The following is a 19,063-nucleotide window of genomic DNA, read 5'->3' on the forward strand; positions in this document are numbered from 1 at the left end:
ATGTCCCTGATGAGGTTGTTAAATAAACTGTGATTCGTGCAGTGTTTAACCTACATGAATAGTGTTAGCATGTAACACTACTCAACAACAAAAAGGAATGAACATTTCATACACACAACTTGTATGAATTTTAAAGGCAATATAGAGTTTTTTAAGAATCTCATCTAAAAAAGGTCACATTCTATTCCATTCCATTTACATAAGATTCCCCAAATGACAAAATTATAGAGATGGAAAACAGATTGGTGTGGTTGCCAGGATTTAGGACAACCTAACCAAAGAAGCTGGCTATAAAGAAGTAGTACGAGGCAGATCTTTGTGGTCATGGAATAATGATGCACTGACTTTCTATGACATACACAGCAGTGAATGTAGGGCTTTACTAAAAGGAAAATAAAGATAGAGAGAGAGAGGGAGAATTATTGTCTCATTAAGCAGATGATAATTGCCATTATTCACCAATAATTACAAATCACAAATGAGGATTACAAAGTCAATTGGGAAACAATTTGGCTATAAATACTTGTATTAAGCAGCCTAATAAAATCCACTTTGCTTTAGAAACTTCCACTCCTGTTTTTGTCAAGTGTTTTCTGGAAGTGCAAATTTTGATGAATTATTCATGTCAACTTGCAATTCAGAAAAAGGAAGAAAGCAATGTACTATAATAAGCATGTTGATGGCTGCAAGATCTTCTGATGGTAATAATATCACCTATGATTCAACTGCACAGTTTTCAGGTCTTCCTAACCCAAAATAATTATTTCATGCAATATTCACAATACCATGTAATATTAAGCAAGGCAAATATTAGATTACAATATTTACAGCTAAGGAAAATATAGTATATATAAAGTTATAATGACAGCCCCAAGGTCTTACAGTTGGTCACTGGAGTAGAATCCGGGTCTGCTTATTTCCAATGATGAGACTTTTTTTTTCCTCTAAATCACATTGACTCCACTGTTTATTTCATTGCTTTTAGTTTCATATTGAAAATTGAACTAAAATCACAACAGAATTTATTTGTTCCTATAAACAGTAAGTACAAATGTCGGTAGGTATGATGGTTTGATCTAGTGGTTCAGCATATCAACAAGAACTTTATTTCTTTCTAACTGTTCACTTTCTACAGTGCCTTCTTTTTGTGCTAAGAACTGCTCATTCTATATCACAGCATAACTATCAATAGCTTCCAGCAGAGAAAGAGAGGAAGGGAGGGAGGAAAGAAAAATGAGAAGGAGAGAGAGACTATCACAAACACAAATCCTAGACTTACGTCTGATGAGCCACTGTAGTTTAAGTTGCATTTTCATATCCAATCACTGTGACTAAAGATATATGATGCACTGATTAGATTCAAGCAATGTTAATGACCATTTCTTTACCAATCCCCATGACAAAGCCCTAATCAATGTTGAATGCATTAGAGCCCAGTTCTGGAACCAGAGCAGAGCAAATCCTACCTAAACTCAACCAAGTAGGTGCTATACAATGATGTGGAGTGATCATTCCCCAAAGAAAAATCCCAGTGAAAATAGAAAATGAAGTATGAAATGGGGAAAAGATAGTTTCTCCAAAAAACGATATTGGGAAAATTGAATGTTGAGATGTAAAAGTATGAAATGGGACACTTACCTCACATCATGTACAAAAATCAACTCAAAATAGATCAAAGGCTTAAACCTAAAACCTGAAACAATAAAACTCTTAAAGGAAAACATAGGGGAAAAGCTTCTAAACATTGGATTGGGCAAAATTTTCTTGAAGGCTATACTAAAAGCACAGGCAACAAAAACAGAAATGGACAACTGAAACTGTATCAGACTAAAAAGTTTCTGCACAGTGAAAAAAACATCAACAAAATGAAAAGGCAACCTATGGAATGGAAGAAAATATTTGCAAACTATATATCTGATAAGAGGTTCATATCCAAAATATATAAGGAACTCCTACAACTTAATAACAAGAAACAAATAACCTGATTAATAAACAGGTAAAGGACATGAGTAGACATTTCTCAAAAAAAAAAAAGACATACAATTGGCCATTAGGCATATGAAAAGATGTTCAACATCACTAATCATCAGGAAAATGCAAACCAAAACTACAATGAGATACTACCTCAAAAATAAAGAAAGAAAAGCACATATTGGTAAGGAGGTACAGAAAAGGAACTCTTTTACACTATTAGTGGGAATGTAAGTTAATGCAATCACTACAAAAATAAATATGGAAGTTATTCAAAAAATAAAAAAAATTATTTGATCTAGCAATCTCACATCTGGGTATAAATCCAAAATAATTGAAATCTCAAAGAAAAAATGGTACTCCCATGTTTATTGGAGTGTTATACCCAATAGCCAAGATACGTCAACAATCTAAGTTTTCATCTACGGATGAATAAAGAAATGTGGTATTATGTACAATGGAATATTTTTCAGCCTTAAAATAAAGACATCCTGTCATTCGTGACAATGTAGATGAGTCTGGAGGACATTAGGCTAACAAGCCAGGCACAGAAAGACAAATACTGTCTGATCTCACTTACATGTGTAATTTAAAATAGTCAAACTCATAGAAGCAGAGAGTAGAATAGTGGTTGCCCAGGGGCTGGATAGAGGGGGAAATGGAGAGATGTCGGTCAAAGGGTATAAAATTTCAGTATGCAAGATGCATAAATTCTGGAGATCTAATATGAGTACAGTTAATGATATTCTTTTGTGTACTTGAAATTTGCTAAGAGAGTAGATCTTAAATGTTCTCACCAAAAAAAAAAAAAAAAAGAGAGAGAAAGAAAATGCTAACTATGTGTGAGGCGATAGATTTGACTGTGATGAACAATTCAGAATATAGATATAGATAGATATACATCTCAAAACACGAGGTTGTACACCTTAAATATATACAATTTTTATTTTTCAATTGTACCTCAATGATGTTGGAGAAATAAAATGGAGTTCAGTAGAAATGAGTGTTGGAATGGTCACAAATGAATGTCCATTCTACCTCCAAAAGTGTCACTCATGAAACAACGAGCAGAACCTAGAGGTAGCTATACATGGATCCAGAACATGAAAGATACGGTCTACAGCTGGAAATGATAAGGTTATGAATGTACATTTGTTGTCATATAAGAGATTTGAAATGGGCTAAAGATTGGGAGTCCGGGTAAAAAGTAGTTTGAAATAAACGACTTCTTGTAGTTTGAAATAAGCTATGAGGTCAGTGAATCTTTGGTGATCTTTCATATTATACCTACACCCATCTCCTCATTATTTTGCCCCATTTTGATAGCTTTTTCCTAATATTAGGTAGTACTGGTATTTAGCCTGCTAGCTAACTATTGATCCTATCCAAATCCATCTGGCTGCAACTCTAGCTGTGTGATCTTATAAAAATTATTCGATTTCCCTGGGCTTCAATTTCCTCTTTTAAACATTTAGTGGTTTCATAAAATTAGTTATAAAACACTTCATAATCTCTCTAAAGTCCCTTCCAGTATTTATTTGTTTATTCACTCATTCTTTTATTTTTGAGACAGAATCTCGCTCTGTCACCTGGGTTTGAGTGCAGTGGCACAATGACTGCTTACTGCAGCCTTGATCTCCTGGGCTCAAGCAATCCTCCCCGCCGAGCCTCCCAGGTGGTTGGGACTACAGGCACTTACCACTATGCCTGGCTTCTTTTTATTTTTTTGTGGAGACAGGGTCTCGCTATGTTGCCAGGCTGGTCTCAAATCCTGGCCTCAAGCAATCCTCCTGCCTCAGGTTCCCAAAGTGTTGGGATTTCAAATGTGAGCCACTGCATCTGGCCCAGTTTTAATATTCTGATAACTTTTCTGCCCTAGAGATGGCTTTATTCCCAGATGGGAATTCTGGTTCAAATATTATATTCGATTTTGCATGTATGAGAGAGAACGGCAGGGAGACTTGGGCTAGAAACCTCTATTTCCTATTTTATCATACACCACTGTTTTGCTTGGGTAGAAGAGGAATTGAAGAACTTTTTGAAATTTGAAACTGACCCCAGTCTTCTCTTGTCCAGCTAGTAGCAGGCAAAAGATTACATATAAATAAATTTCCACTTTTTTACCCAGGACTTAGTTTAGTTTTTGCCACATTTGGTAACTTACTTAAACAGTGGCTGTTACTTTAATTGAACATGTTCACTTTCAAAAATTTTTGGTTTGACAATTTAATCACCAGCTCTGATCATGCATCTAAACTTTTGCTGTTACTAACACTTCTTCCATAAATAGCATTTATAATTTTACCCATATATCATTAGAATCGATTTTGAAAAGTGGAATCACCAAGTCAAAGAGGAAACACATACGTTCTTTTGCTAAATATTGCCAAATTCTCAACCATAAATTCTGTACCATTAAAGTATGAGATATCTGTTTCCCCATAACTTCACAAATAGTGTATGCTGTCAAACTTTGGAATTAGAGCCAGTAGGTGAGAAATTACATTGTTTTAAAGTTTTAGTTTGCATTTCCTTTATATAAGTGAGGTTGAGCATGGTTTCATGTGATTAAGAGTCATTTCAGTTTTTTTTTTTTTTTCTATAAACGGTGTTCACTTTTTAACCCATCATCCTACAGGGTAGTTGAGTTTTTTTGTTTGTTTTATTAAGTTCTTTAAATATTAACTCTTGTCTGTGACAAAAATGCAAATGTTATTATTTCCCGTATTTCATTTGTCTTTTTGCTTTTATTACAGCTTATTTCTCTTGGAGTTTTTTTTTCATTATCATGTAATTTATATTTCTTTATTCAGAGGCCATTTAGGGTGCTGAGGTAATGACTTTCTGGGGAGGTAACATTAAACCATTAAACCTGAGAGGCCTCAAAGTAGGGTGGCTAATCATCCAGGGTTGCTAGCACTAAGGGATTTCTCAGGAGTGGGACTTTAAGTTCTAAAACTGAGGAAGTCCGAGGTGAACTGGAATGAGCCAGTCACTCTATCTGAAAGTTGAGGTGGATTGACCATGTTTTGAGGCTCGGTAAGAGTGTTCTGAGTTGCATAAACATCAAGGACAAGCCTTAAAGCAGAAAAGAACTAAACATTTTCTAGGTAGGGCCTTAAGACCATTGTAGAAAGAATATAGCAGAGGAGGAAGGAAGTAGCTTAATTAGGTAATTAAATAGAACTTCTAGAGATGAAAACTGCAATGTTTGAAATTAAAAATACACTGGGTAGGATAAACAGTGGGTTCAACACTAATCAAAATAGGATAGTGAACTTGAAGGCATAGCAATAGAACCATCTATAATAAAACCTCTAGAGAGAAAAGACTGAAACACAAATGAACAGAGCATCGGGGACCTTCAAGCAGCCAAACATATGTGTAATTGAAGTACTGGAGTTCCTGATGAGAAGTAGGGTTTCAGAAAAATGTTTTAAACAAATAATGGCTTTAATTTTTCTAGGTTTGATGAAAGCTATAAACCTGTAGATTCAAGAAGCTCAACCAGCCCCAAGTATCAGAAGCAAGAAGAAAATTTTATTAAGGCATAATGTAACTAAATGGCTTAAAATAAAGAGAAACTCTTCAAAGCAGCCAGAGGAAAAAAACTATAAAGTTGTGCTGTCTTCCTTAGATTGTGAAATGTTCAATTGCACACACCATAGCCTTGGGAAACCATAGGAGACAGAGGTTGGGGTCCTCTGGAACTAGAGGACATTGTTTTACTTCCCAAGTTGTATTCAGAATGTAACAGAATATCAAATATGGACTATGGATTTTTTTAAATTTATTAAATGTTTCTCCTTAGCAGGGCAGGAACCAGGGTAATCAACACATCAGGCAAATTTTAAGGGGTGCCAAAAAAAATTGAGATAAATAATATTTTCATGTAATATTTTTAAGAACTAAAATGAATGCAAGAAAATCCATGATTATCAAAATATCAAAATTTGTATTTTCTGACCCTGAAAAAAGAAGATAATTAGATAGAAGGGCCAGATCATGCAAGTGGGAATAACTTGCATTTATTCTAAAAGCTTTCATATACTATTGATAGGCTTTAATACAAGTGTTACGATTCATTCTTGTTATTTGGAACTTGTTTCTCTGTCACTGATAGAGCATTGGCTTTTTTGAATCTTTGCACTTCAGTCTATGAGAACCTTTATCTGTTATACTGAATCTCTTCTTGTCCACTTCAACTAACCCACATGACATCTATTGCAAAGGCCTGTACAAACGGTGATGAAAAATCCTTGTTGGATAAACAAATGGCAGAAGGATTGAAAAGTGGTTCATGCTTCCTACACGTCAATCTTTAAAGGGCCTTCTCAAGGGAAACAGCTGATAGGAAAGCTTTTAAAGGCCAGAAAACCCCTCCAATGTAATACATAGCCTTTAAATTTACAGAGCTCCATTTTCTATGTCTCTTCTTAAGGTTCAAGGGGAAGTATTTATAGGTTTACCCTCTAATAACTAGATATTTCCCATGTTGTTGCACCTTTTTTACTTAAAGTGTAACAACAAAATGGTCTAATTATTCTGTCTTCGATCCCTGTGTACAGTCATATTCTGTCAAACCTCTTTTCGGATTCCTTAACAATATATTAGGTAATTTCTCTAGTTTTAGTTATTAGAAAAGTCACTGAGCCCAGAACGACTTAAGACTTCAGTCTCATATCACCTACCCCCAGGAAAGGCCTCACTTTGGAGAACTTGGAGTGTGAATGGGATGTGGGGTTTGATTTTAGATTCTCACACTGCAACACCTTAGAGAAATATTTGGTTCTGGAATATTTCCTCTCTCCTCCCACTTCTATGTCTAGCCATCTGTGTAAGCAGGGGATAGGAGGGAGTAGAAAAGGAGGAAAGGTATGGGTCGGGGAGGTATCCTGTCTTACTCTGACTCAGGTTAATTCCATCTGTTGCTGATGTTATTTACCATTGTGGTAATTGCTGCAAGTATGTGAATAGTTGTCTTGAGGTAGGAATTAAGTTTCACTCTGGCTCCCGCCATTGGCAAGCACACAAAGAAAAACTACTGTATCTTCTTTCAACACTGAGATTTCCACAAACCCACTTCTCTCTCTCTCTCTCTCTCTCTCTCTCTCTGGGGTTTCCATCTCTTTCAGGAGCCCAGTGGGCAACCTCACAGCCCTTCTTCTTGTTCAAGAGTTTTTCACTTCACTTGAAGGCCCAGGGGCCTGCTGAGATGCTGTTCTGTATCTTCCAAGGGTAGAATTCAGGCATTCTCTCTAGCATCCATTTCCTCACACATCCGTTTGCTAACATCATCCAGGTTTTCTTTGCAGAATGGCTCTTGTTTCTGCCACCACATTATTGTGCAGCACCTCTGTGGTTTGACTTTGGTTTGGACTTTACTTTGGTTCTAGAGCTGGGCTTTGATTATTCAAAAGCAATCCACCTTAATTTAACTCTTTGCCGTGGAGACAAAGTTGGGTTATGAGTTCCAGTCTTCTCCTTCCTATGTTTGCAATCCAATGACTCCAAATTGTTCTGTTGATCTGGGAAATTCTGTCTCCAAATTTCTCCAGGGTGAGAAGCAGTCTTTTATCTCTTTGGAAACTCTCCCCAAACTCTAGTAAATAAATGCCAGGCTCTGCCAAGAAATTAAGATTCATTCTCTCTCCTTTCTATGCCTGCAGATTCCATAGTTGAGTAATCTAGCAGAAAGGGGGTGAGATGTAAGCATGTCCTTTTTGTAGACACCCAAATTTCCACTCATTTGTAGAGTTTGGACTCCCCACTCACTTGGCTTTGGATGAAGGGAAGTACCTACACCCTCCATGGGAAGGAGGAAAGGTACTATAGATTCTCCTCTCCTCTCCCCAGTCTGGTAGCAAGTATGGACTATAAGGAAATCAGAAGGAACAGGGAGTAAAAAGAGATGAGGGTGAAGCAAGGGACTAATAAAGGCACTGCTAGTCCATATGGACTCTACTAATGAATTAAAGAGCAGTATTTCTGCTCTGGAAGAAGATAGCCCATGTGTACGTGGCTAGGTTAACAGAGTTCAGGCTGCATTTCAGTCCTTATTACCCTCTTGGCTTTGCACATTTGGACAATAAGCAACCTGCACAAAATAACCATGGGCTGTGGTCCTGATACTGCAGTGATAATCAGAGATACTGGGGCAGGTTTGGCTACTGCTTAATAAATATGAAAGAAGAGGGTCTGGCCTCAACTATAGTTGCTGTGTTCTAACTGTGTCATTCAAGTGAGAAGGGAAAGGAAAATTTTCACACAACTTCCTTCTGAATAAATATAATTACTTACAATTGAACATTGTGTTCAGTGATTTGTGTTGCTGCTTGGAAAAAAAAGTTTTTAAAATAATATCCAAGGTTAATTTGCAAAGAGAAGCTATTGCTTATAATAATTTAGAGGAAACTGGCACTTAAAAAAACAAAACTATATTTTGATAATAAGTCACACTGTCTTTACCTAACATACTCAAAATAGCAGGAACATATTTTAATTAAGAGAACCAAATTCTGGAACCAAATATAAAATGCACTAAAAAAGTCACACACACACACACAATAGCTTGCCTTTAGCCTACTGAAAATTGTGTATAGCCAAATCTCCTTGATTTTTTTGATGTTTTTGGTTTGTTGATTTAGAAAAATTTATTTTTTATTTTTCTTTTTAAACAATGCAGATGAAAAGTTACTCATATTCTTTAGTTCAAGACAAAATAATCATCAGTTCCTCCATGATTTACTTATTAATTATTCTCATGTTTCTTCATTCCAGATTTATTCTTCTCCTAGCAACAGGCCAATATTTTAATGAGTTTAAAATATATCTGTGAACGTTTACATATCTTTGGAAAATGCATATATTGGGGAAATATTTTTACATGTTTAATTTTAATTATGTTAAAATTATTTTATATCTATATTTTTATAATTATTTTATATAAAGTTTTAAAATATTTATATATAATATTATAGAATTCTTTCTATTCCTCAGTTTTGCATTTTCAGCACTGTTATTAAGATAATTCACTTTTATTGTGTGTGCATGACTATGTGTATGTGCGTGTATTATCTTTACTTCTACCTGCAACAGAATATTTCATAGTTTGCATTTATCACATTATGGTTATTCTTTATTTTAATAGTGTATTGCCTCCAACTCTGCACATACTGATCTATGTCTCTTTGTGAACCTGTGTAAAGCTTGGACAGCTGTGTCATAGGATATGTGCATACTGATTGTGACTAAGTACCACCATGTTGCTCTCCAGAATGCCCACAATGTTCTACACCCTCACCCCAAAGAATTATGGACTTTCTACTTTTGCCAACAAATATCACCTTTACAATTAGCTTGCTGTGTCTGTCTTAAGGGGGCTTTCAGGAGACTAAGTCTAATTAATGCAAATGGATATGTATATTCTCAGAGATCCCTGAGAAGAAGTTGTGATGAAAACAGCTGTAAGGTGTGTAGATAGATATAGAGGGGATACGAATATTGTTAATGAGGCTGATACCAATTGAATAGGCTAAATAGATGGTGAGTTAATAATATGAAAAGAAACTAGTTGTATTACTTTCTTCTTTTTTTAATTAAAAAATTTTATTGTGTACATTTAACGTAAAGAACACAATGTTATGGAATGAGTACTGATGTCTTACTGTCTTTCAAAATCATATTCTGATTATCACAGTTGCACATGCTTATTCCAGATATTGAGAAACTAAAGAAAAGTAGGACAATAAAAAATAATGGTTTTATTCCAGGTGCAGTGGCTCCGGCCTATAATCCCAGCATTTTGGGAGACTGAGGCAGGAGGATTGCTTGAGCCCATTAGTTCAAGACCAAACAGGCAATACAGTGAGACCCCATCTCTACAAAAACAAGCAAACAAAAGAAAACAGTTAGCCAGTCATGGTACTCTGGAGGCTGGGGTGGGAGAATTACTAGCACCCAGGAGGTTGAGGCTGCAGTGGGCCGAGATTACACCACTATACTCCAGCCTGGGCAACAGAGCAAGACGCTGTCTCAAAAAGAGAGAAAAAAAAAGAAAAGAAAAAGAAAAATTTGTACCATGTTTCTTATTAAGAAGCAAGTAGGCCGGGCACGGTGGCTCACATCTATAATCCCAGCACTTTGGGAGGCCCAAGCTGGCGGATCATGAGGTCAGGAGTTTGAGACCAGCCTGGCCAATATGTTGAAACCCCATCTCTACTAAAAATACAAAAATTAGCCAGGCGTGGTGGCATGCGCCTGTAGTCCCAGCTACTCAGGAGACTGAGGCAGGAGAATTGCTTGAACCCAGAAGGTGGAGGTTGCAGTGAGCCAAGATCGCACCACTGCACTCCAGCCTGGGTGACAGAGCAAGACTCTGTCTCTAAATAAATAAATAAATAAATAAATAAAATAAGCGATTATTCTGTTCTATGATTTTACAATATATTCTTGAGATTTCATGACATCATATATTTTCTGTTCTTTACCCAAAATATGTTTCATATTTGATTCTGTATAATTTAAAGCTTTTCCTCCAACATCATGTTAAAATGCTACTTCATTTGTTACATTGTATGGATAATGCCAACTTAAATCTCCATGTTATTTTGAACTTATAATTAGAAGTTATGGTGATGATGATAAATCCCTGCAAATCTGTAATTTATGACACTCCATGTAATAACAAACAAAGAAGACTTTTGCCTCTGATGTCACTGCTTGATCTCTCCCTTGATGCAAGAGTAGTGGCAACGTGAGTTCTTAATCAACTTGCTTTCTAACAGTCCAACTTTAAGAAAGTTTGATATCTAGATGAAAGTTTTCATTCACATTCTTTAAAGAGACTATAATTGAAAATGACGGAGCAGGAAGTCATGATGGAGTCTGAGGATGAGTCTCCTGATTTCACCTGATAGCATGGTTAGGGAATCATGCCATTAAAGGAGGTGGGAGGGAACAGTTGAAAAAACATAGGACTTGTTAAATTTCCCCTTGGCATTAGAAAGCAGACAGGGTTGTCAGCTTGTCTAAACTTCCCACTGAGAAAAACTGAACGACTTGGACAAAATTCCCTAAAAATCTTTCTGAAGTCACAGGAGAGCTAACAAGGACGTGAGAATTTTTAGGGCCAACACTCCAGAAAGCAGGGAAGCCTAAAATGATGAGCCTAACAGTTGGCACTGCATTTCTCTTTGAGGCAGTTGCTGATTTTAAAACAGCAGCTGAGAGGCTACAAATCTAAGCCTAAAGTGGAAGCCGAGAGTATTGGCATTCTTACAGGTCTGGGGGTGAAAATGGAGTTCAGGAGCTGTCAAAAAGGAGGAGTCTTTGCTTACAAATAAGATTTAATTGGGGCCCAGAAGGATTGCGTTGTAAAAATAAGTATTATCCGGATACAATGTAGGTTCTACAAGGAGTCAAATTTGGCTTTGAAACAGCTCAAATCACGATGGGATTAAAGTACTACCCATTCCAAAAGTCCTGCTTGCACTTTTATCTCTAAACTATGCAATGCAGAATGTCTAGCATTCATTAAAAAAGTAACAAAGTGTATCAGTCAGGGTCTGGTTAGGAAACAAAACCAAGCAATGTATTTCAGTAGAAATAATTTAATATAAATAATATTTCAATGAAAATTGAAGAAACGGCCAGGCGCAGTGACTCACACCTGTAATCCCAGCACTTTGGGAGGCCGAGGTGGGCAGATCACGAGGTCAGGAGTTTGAGACCAGCCTGGCCAATACGGTGAAACCCTGTCTCTACTAAAAATACAAAAATTAGCCGGGCATGGTAGTGGGTGCCTGTAGTCCCAGCTACTTAAGAGGCTGAGGCAGGAGAATCTCTTGAACCAAGGAGGCGGAGTTTGCAGAGAGCCGAGATTGCACCACTGCACTCCAGCCTCAGTGACAGCGAGACTCTGTCTCAAAAAAAAAAAAAAAAAGAAAAAGAAAAAAGAAGAAAAGATAAAAGAAAAAAAGAAGGAAAAGAAAATAGAAGAAAGGGCAAAAAAGAAAAGAACACTGAAGCATCACAAAGTTAGCAAATGCAGAAGCAACTTCTTCACTTACAACTGGTGGAGGAAGGGTAAGAGTTAGAAATATTAAAGCAGAGACTGGAAGAGAGGACCCTCAGAGATAAAAATGGAGACATTAAGAGGCATTTGCTGCTTAGCTGCTGGTATCGCTGAGCTTGAAAGAGGATTCTTGAGGGGTTGAAACCCAGATTTCTCCAGGAAATAATGCTGAGCAGCCTCAATAGGGATGATTCTGTGTCTGTCTGAAAAACTGAAAACTGGAATCCGTTGCTGCTACTTAAATGAACACCTGACCTGGAGTGAAAATAACATTGTTAAGATAATACTGATAGGAACATGAAGAAAACGAAGAGAACATCCTTTCTGCCTTCTCCAAACTTCCAGTCTCCCTCACGTGTTCTTTATTAGCAGATCCTAACACGAAGCCAGTGGCAAATTAGAAATGATTTTGCAGATTCTCACCCTCAGGGCAAAGTATAGAATTATGGGATTGAGACTGAGAAATTATAGATCAATAATTGCCACAGCAAGCATGTAAATGAACACAATTGATCAAGTGCAAGTGAAAAACCAGACAGTAGAATAGAGTTGGAGGAGATCCAGTATTGGAGTTGTCTAATTATTTTCAAATAACTGTGATTAATACATTCAATAAATAAAATGACAAGATGGCAAGAATTTTGGTGAAGAACTGGCAACTACAAGAGCACCTCAAAAGGAACCCAAAAAGTATAACTGAAACTAAGAATTCAAGGAAAGTTCAACTTCTGATTAAGAAGTAATATTAATCATAATTAATAACAGAAAGACATAAAAACACTCATATCCATCAAACTGTTGAGAAATCAATTAAATAAAACAAATAATGCACTATTTTCTTTAAAGACATTAAAGATCTGAGGACAAAAGGAATCTAAAAAGCTAGGCTTTGTCATGACGAACCCTTCCTAGGACAGGGTGGGGGAGGAACAGGAGAAAAGCAAGTGTATAACCAACTTTTGAAGGACGTGTATTAGACTGGAGAATTTGAATCTGAAAGATTCCCAGATGTAAAAACAATTCTTTCTGCCTAACAATTATCTTACAAGGGAATTTTTCTGGGTTAAGGAGGTGATATTTTCCAACTTCTTTAATAAAGCAAGCGTAACTCTGATAGGGAAAATCTTACAAGAAACAAAACCCTTAATAAAATATTAGCAGATCAAATCTCATAATAACAAAAAATATACTAAATCATAAAACGGTGGGTCTTACCCAAGGAATGCAAATTTATGTCAACATTCAATAATCTACCAATGTAATTCATCACAATAAGATATTAAAGGAGAAAAATCATATGATCACTTCAATATATGCAGAATAAAATATTTGACAAAATTTAACCCCCACTGATGATAAAAAAAAAACTCTCAGCAAAGTAGGAATACAAGGATATTTCCTCAACCTAAAAATGTATAATATTTAAAATATGGTAATAAGGAATTAGAGATTTCTATATGTAAAATATATATATATACATATAAATGGTAATTCACATATATAAAAGAAATAAATTATATAGAGACTGGAAATGAAGATATACATTTCTCATTATTCATAGATATAATTGTGTATGTTAAAATTCAAATGAATCCAAAGATAAACTACTAGAAATAATAAAATAATTTGCCAATACTTTTGTTGGAATCAAGATTATTTTACAAGTATCAATTGCATTTCTATGTAATAGCAATATGATATTAGAATATGAAATCTTTAAAAACTGATACTACACACAATGGCATAAATCATCTAATTACTTAGAATAAATCTAACATAAGGAAATGAAGACCTCTAAACAGAAATCTATGAAGTATTATTGAGAGAAATTAAAGACCTAAAATCCTGGTAGCTATGTTTATGAATAAGAAGACACACTACCAGCAAATTGTTGTTTATTTCCAAATCGATCTATAGATTAAATACAAAATTGGATCAAAATTCCAAGAGAATTTCGTTGTAGAAATTTAAAATCTAATTCTCACTTTTATATGGAAATCACAAGAATTCATAATAGCCAAGAAAATCTTGAAGAGAAACAGCAAAATCTTAGACTTTAAACTTCTGCAATAGATAGCAAGTTATTGGTGCAATGATACACAAATCCAAAAAGACCAATGAGAAATATACACGTCCTATTAGTTCTGTCCCTCTAGGGAACCCTGACTAATACAGATTTTGGTACCAGGAGCGGTTCTAGAGGAACACAATATTAAGGATGGAGTTCTTTCATTGGTTTTGGGCTTTCTGGAGTTGGCTGCTTAATCTAAGACCCCAAAATGCTAAAGACTCTACTTTTAATAGTATGGAGAACACTGATAGTCCTTGGCATAAACTGTTTAGAGAGTTATGCAAAATAAATCCATTTGACACTCCTGAAACACTGCTCATGAGAAGCAAGGAGTTTAGTGACTCTATACATAATACCTTTAACCATATGTAGAGAACCAACGAGCATAATGAAGCTGGTTGGTTGCTCCTAAGTTATTGGATAAATTGATGAAAGAAAATGATGAACTCAGGGATTCTGTCTCACAGCTTCAGAAGCATACACTGAGCCTCAAATCTGCAAGATTGCCCTGAGTGAGAGTTTTATCTCCAGTAGAGAAAGAGCTGAAATTTTTGGAAAAACAAACACAAGCTTTTATCATGCAAGTGGCTGACCTGCAACAAAAGGTGCTTGCACAGCCTCGCCAGGTGTCTCCTGTTAAAATGAGGGCATTCACTGGAAAAGAATGGGGCTGGGCATGGTGGCTCATGCCTATAATCCCAGCACTTTGGGAGGCCGAAGCGGGCGGACCTGAGGTCAAGAGTTCGAGACCAGCCTGACCAACATGGAGAACTCCAGCTCTATTAAAAATACAAAATTAGCTGGGCTTGGTGACTCATGCCTCTAATCCCAGCTACTCAAGAGGCTGAGACAGGAGAATCACGTGAATCCAGGAGGCAGAGGTTGCAGTGAACCAAGTTTGTGCCATTGCACTCCAGACTGGGCAACAAGAACAAAACTCCATCTCAAAAAAAAAAAAAAAAGAAAAGAAAGGCACCCGGCAACTTGGAATGGGGATGTGTGGGATGATTCTGAAGAAGCTGGAGACACGGAGTTTGCATACTCTGATAACTTTTTTGCCAGAAGAAACAGCTTCCCCATCCCCAGTAGTGGCAACATCCCCTCCCTGACCCATGCTGTCATCAGCGTTTCCACCTTTGTATGAGGAGATAAACTCTGTGCTGCCTGAGGCAACAGTGATGGCACCCCCCAAGGCAGTTTCCAGGCAAAATAGTGTTGATTCTCCTCAGGAGCCACCCCCAACACCCCTGTTTGCTTCTAGACCTATAACTAGACTAAAGTCCCGGCGGGCCCCTAGAGGTGAGGTTGGGAGTGTGACCCATGAGGAGGTGTGCTACACTCAAAAAGAACTGCTTGAGTTCTCTAATGCTTAGAAACAGAAATCTGGAGAACAGGCATGGGAATGGATGTTAAGAGTATGGGATAATGGTGGAAGGAACACAGAGTTGAATCAGGCTGAATTTATTGATTTGGGCCCACTAAGTAGGAACTTCGCAGATAATGTTGCAGCTTGGGGAGTTAAAAAAGGTTCTAATAGTTTATTTGCTTAGTTAGCTGAAATATGGATTAAAAGATGGCCCACCATGAGTAAGCTGGAAATGCCTGATCTCCCTTGGTTTAATGTAGAGGAAAGGATCCAAAGGCTTAATGAGATTGGGATGGTAGAGTGGATGAGTCACTTTAGACCTGCTCATCTCAGCTGGGAAAGTTCAGAAGATACACCCTTGACCAATGGCTTGTGAAATAGATTTGTGAGGGCAGCACCTGCATCTCTGAAGAGCCCTGTAATTGCTCTTCTCTGTATGTCAGATCTAACAGTGGGAACAGTAGTCACTCAACTACAAAATTAAATACAATGGGAATAATTTGATCCCCAGGTGGCAGGGGCCAAGTGGCAGCACTCAACTGGCAAAGACAAGGTGGATGTAGCTACTGTAATGAACAGCAGAGATAAAGCAGCCATCAGAATAGTCTGACACATGTAGAGCTCTGGCATTGGCTAATTAATCACAGTGTTCCTAGAAATGAAATTGATAGGAAGCCTACTGCATTCCTACTTAATTTATATAAGGAGGAAACTTCTAGGTTGAATGGACAAAAGACTAACTTGAAGTATAAAAACAGAGAATCACAGCCCTCTCAATCAATTTCCAGGCTTGAGCCAGTTTACAGACCCAGAACCCCCTGAATGAAGGGGAGGCCAGGTCCTTTTGAGGAAGGACCCCACTACATTACTAGTAATTTACATAGTGGATCTTTCTCCCATCCTTCCCAAAGGAGACTCCTGGCCTTTTACCAGGTTAACTGTGCATTGGAGAAAGGGAAATGATCCGACATTTCAGGGACTACTGTACCCTGGCTCTGAGTTGATGTTGATTCCAGGGGACCCAAAACATCATTGTGGTTTTCCAGTTAAAGTGGGGACTTATGAAGATCAGGTAGTTAATGAAGTTTTAGCTCAGGCCTGACTAAAAGTGGGTCCAGTGGGTACCTGGACTCTTCCTATGGTCATCTCCCCAGTGCTAGAATGCATAATTGGCATAGACATACATAGTATCTGGCAGAACCCCCACACTGGCTCCCTGACTGGTAGACTGAGGGCTATTATGGTGGAAAAGGCCAAATGGAAGCCATCAGAGCTGCCTCTACCTAGAAAAATAGTAAATCAAAAACATTATCGCATCCCTGGTGGGATTATGGAGATTAGTGCCACCATCAAGGACATAAAAGACACAGGGGTGATGATTCCTACCACATCCCCATTCAACTCTCACATTTGGCCTGTTCAGAAGACAGATGGATCTTGAAGAATGACAGTGGATTATCATAAACTTAACCAAGTGGTGACTCCAATTACAGCTGCTATACCAGATGTGGTTTAATGGCTTGAGCAAATTAACACATTTCCTGGTACCTGGTATGTAGCCGTTGACTTGGCAAATGCCTTTTTCTCCATTCCTGTCCATAAGGCCCACCAGAAGCAATTTGCCTTCAGCTGGCAAGACCAGCAATGTGTCTTTACTGTCCTACCTCAGAAAAATATCAACTCTCCGGCTTTGTGTCATAATCTTATTCAGAGAGACCTTGATTGTTTTTTGCTTCCACAAGATATCAAGAAAGAGGCACAATGCCTAGTGGCCTATTTGGATTTTGGAGGCAACACATTCCGCATTTGGGCGTGCTACTCTGGCCCATTTATCAAGTGACCCAAAAGGCTGCCAGTTTTGAGTGGGGTCCAGAACAGGAGAAGGCTCTGCAACAGGTCCAGATGTGCAAGCTGCTCTGCTGCTTAGGTCACATGACCCAGCAGGTCCAATGGTGCTTGAGGTGTCGCTGGCAGATGGGAACGCTGACTGGAGCCTTTGGCAGGCCACTACAGGTGAATCACAGTGGAGGCCTTTAGGATTTTGGAGCAAGGCCCTGACATCTTCTGCAGATAACTACTCTCTTTTGAGATACAGCTCTTGGCCTGTTACTGGGCTTTGGTGGAAACTGAAAGTTTGACTATGGGTCATCAAGTTACCATCTGACCTGAACTGCCTATCATGAACTGGGTACTTTCTGACCCATCTAGCCATAAAGTGGGTCATGCCCAGCAGCATTCCGTCATCAAACGGAAGTGGTATATGTGTGATCAGGCTTGAGCAAGTTCTGAAGACACAAGTAAGTTACATGAGAAAGTAGTTCAAATGCCCATGTCTCCACTTTTGCCACCCTGCCTTCTCTTCCCCATCCTGTACCTATGGCCTTATGGGGAGTTCCCTATGATCAGTTGACAGAGGAAGACAAGACAAGAGCCTGGCTCACAGATGGTTCTTTAAGATATGCAGGCACCACCCGAAAGTGGACAGCTATAACACTACAGCCCCTTCTAGGACATCCCTGAAGGACAGCGGTGAAAGGAGATCTTCCCACTGGACAGAACTTTGAGCAGTGCACCTGGTTGTGCACTTTGCATGGAAGGAGAAATGGCCAGATATGTGACTATGTACTGATTCATGGGCTGTAGCCAATGGTTTGCCTGGATGTTCAGGGACTTGGAAGAAGCATGATTGGAAAATTGGTGACAAAGAAATTTGGGGAAGAGGTATGTGGATGGACCTCTCTGAGTGGTCAAAAACTGTTAAGATACTTGTATCCCATGTGAGTGCTCATCAGTGGGTGACCTCAGCACAGGAGGATTTTAATAATCAATTGGATAAGATGACCCGTTCTGTGGACACCACTCAGCCTCTTTCCCCAGCCACCCCAGTCATTGCCCAATGGGCCAATGAACAAAGTGGCTATGGTGGCAGGGATGGAGGTTATCCATGGGCTCAGCAACATGGACTTCCACTCACCAAGGCAGACCATGCTACAACCACTGCTGAGTGCCCAACTTGCCAGCAGCAGAGACCAACACTGAGCCCTCGATATGGCACTATTCCTCAGAGTGATCAGCCAGCTACTTGGTGGCAAGTTGATCATATTGGACCTCTTCCATCATGGAAAGGGCAGAAGTTTGTCCTCACTGGAATGGACACTTACTCTGGATATGGGTTTGCCTATTCTGCACACAATGCTTCTGCCAAGACTATCATCCATGGACTCACGGAATGCCTTATAAACCGTCATGGTATTCCACACAGCATTGCCTTTGACCAAGACACTCATTTTATGGCTAAAGAAATGTGGCAGTGGGCTCATGTTCATGGAATTAACTGGTTTTACCATGTTCTCCATCATCCTGAAGTAGCTGGATTGATAGAATGGTGGAATGACCTTTTGAGTTTATAATTACAACGCCAACTAGGTGACAATACTTTGCAAGGCTGGGCAAAGTTCTCCAGAAGGCCATGTATGCTCTGAATCAGCGTCCAATATATGGTACTGTTTCTCCCATAGGCAGGATTCATGGGTCCAGGAATCAGGGGTTGAAGTGGAAGTGGCACCACTCACCATTACCC

Source organism: Hylobates moloch, unplaced genomic scaffold (genome assembly GCF_009828535.3).
Source record: "Hylobates moloch isolate HMO894 unplaced genomic scaffold, HMol_V3 SCAFFOLD_3, whole genome shotgun sequence".
Classification (NCBI taxonomy): domain Eukaryota; kingdom Metazoa; phylum Chordata; class Mammalia; order Primates; family Hylobatidae; genus Hylobates; species Hylobates moloch.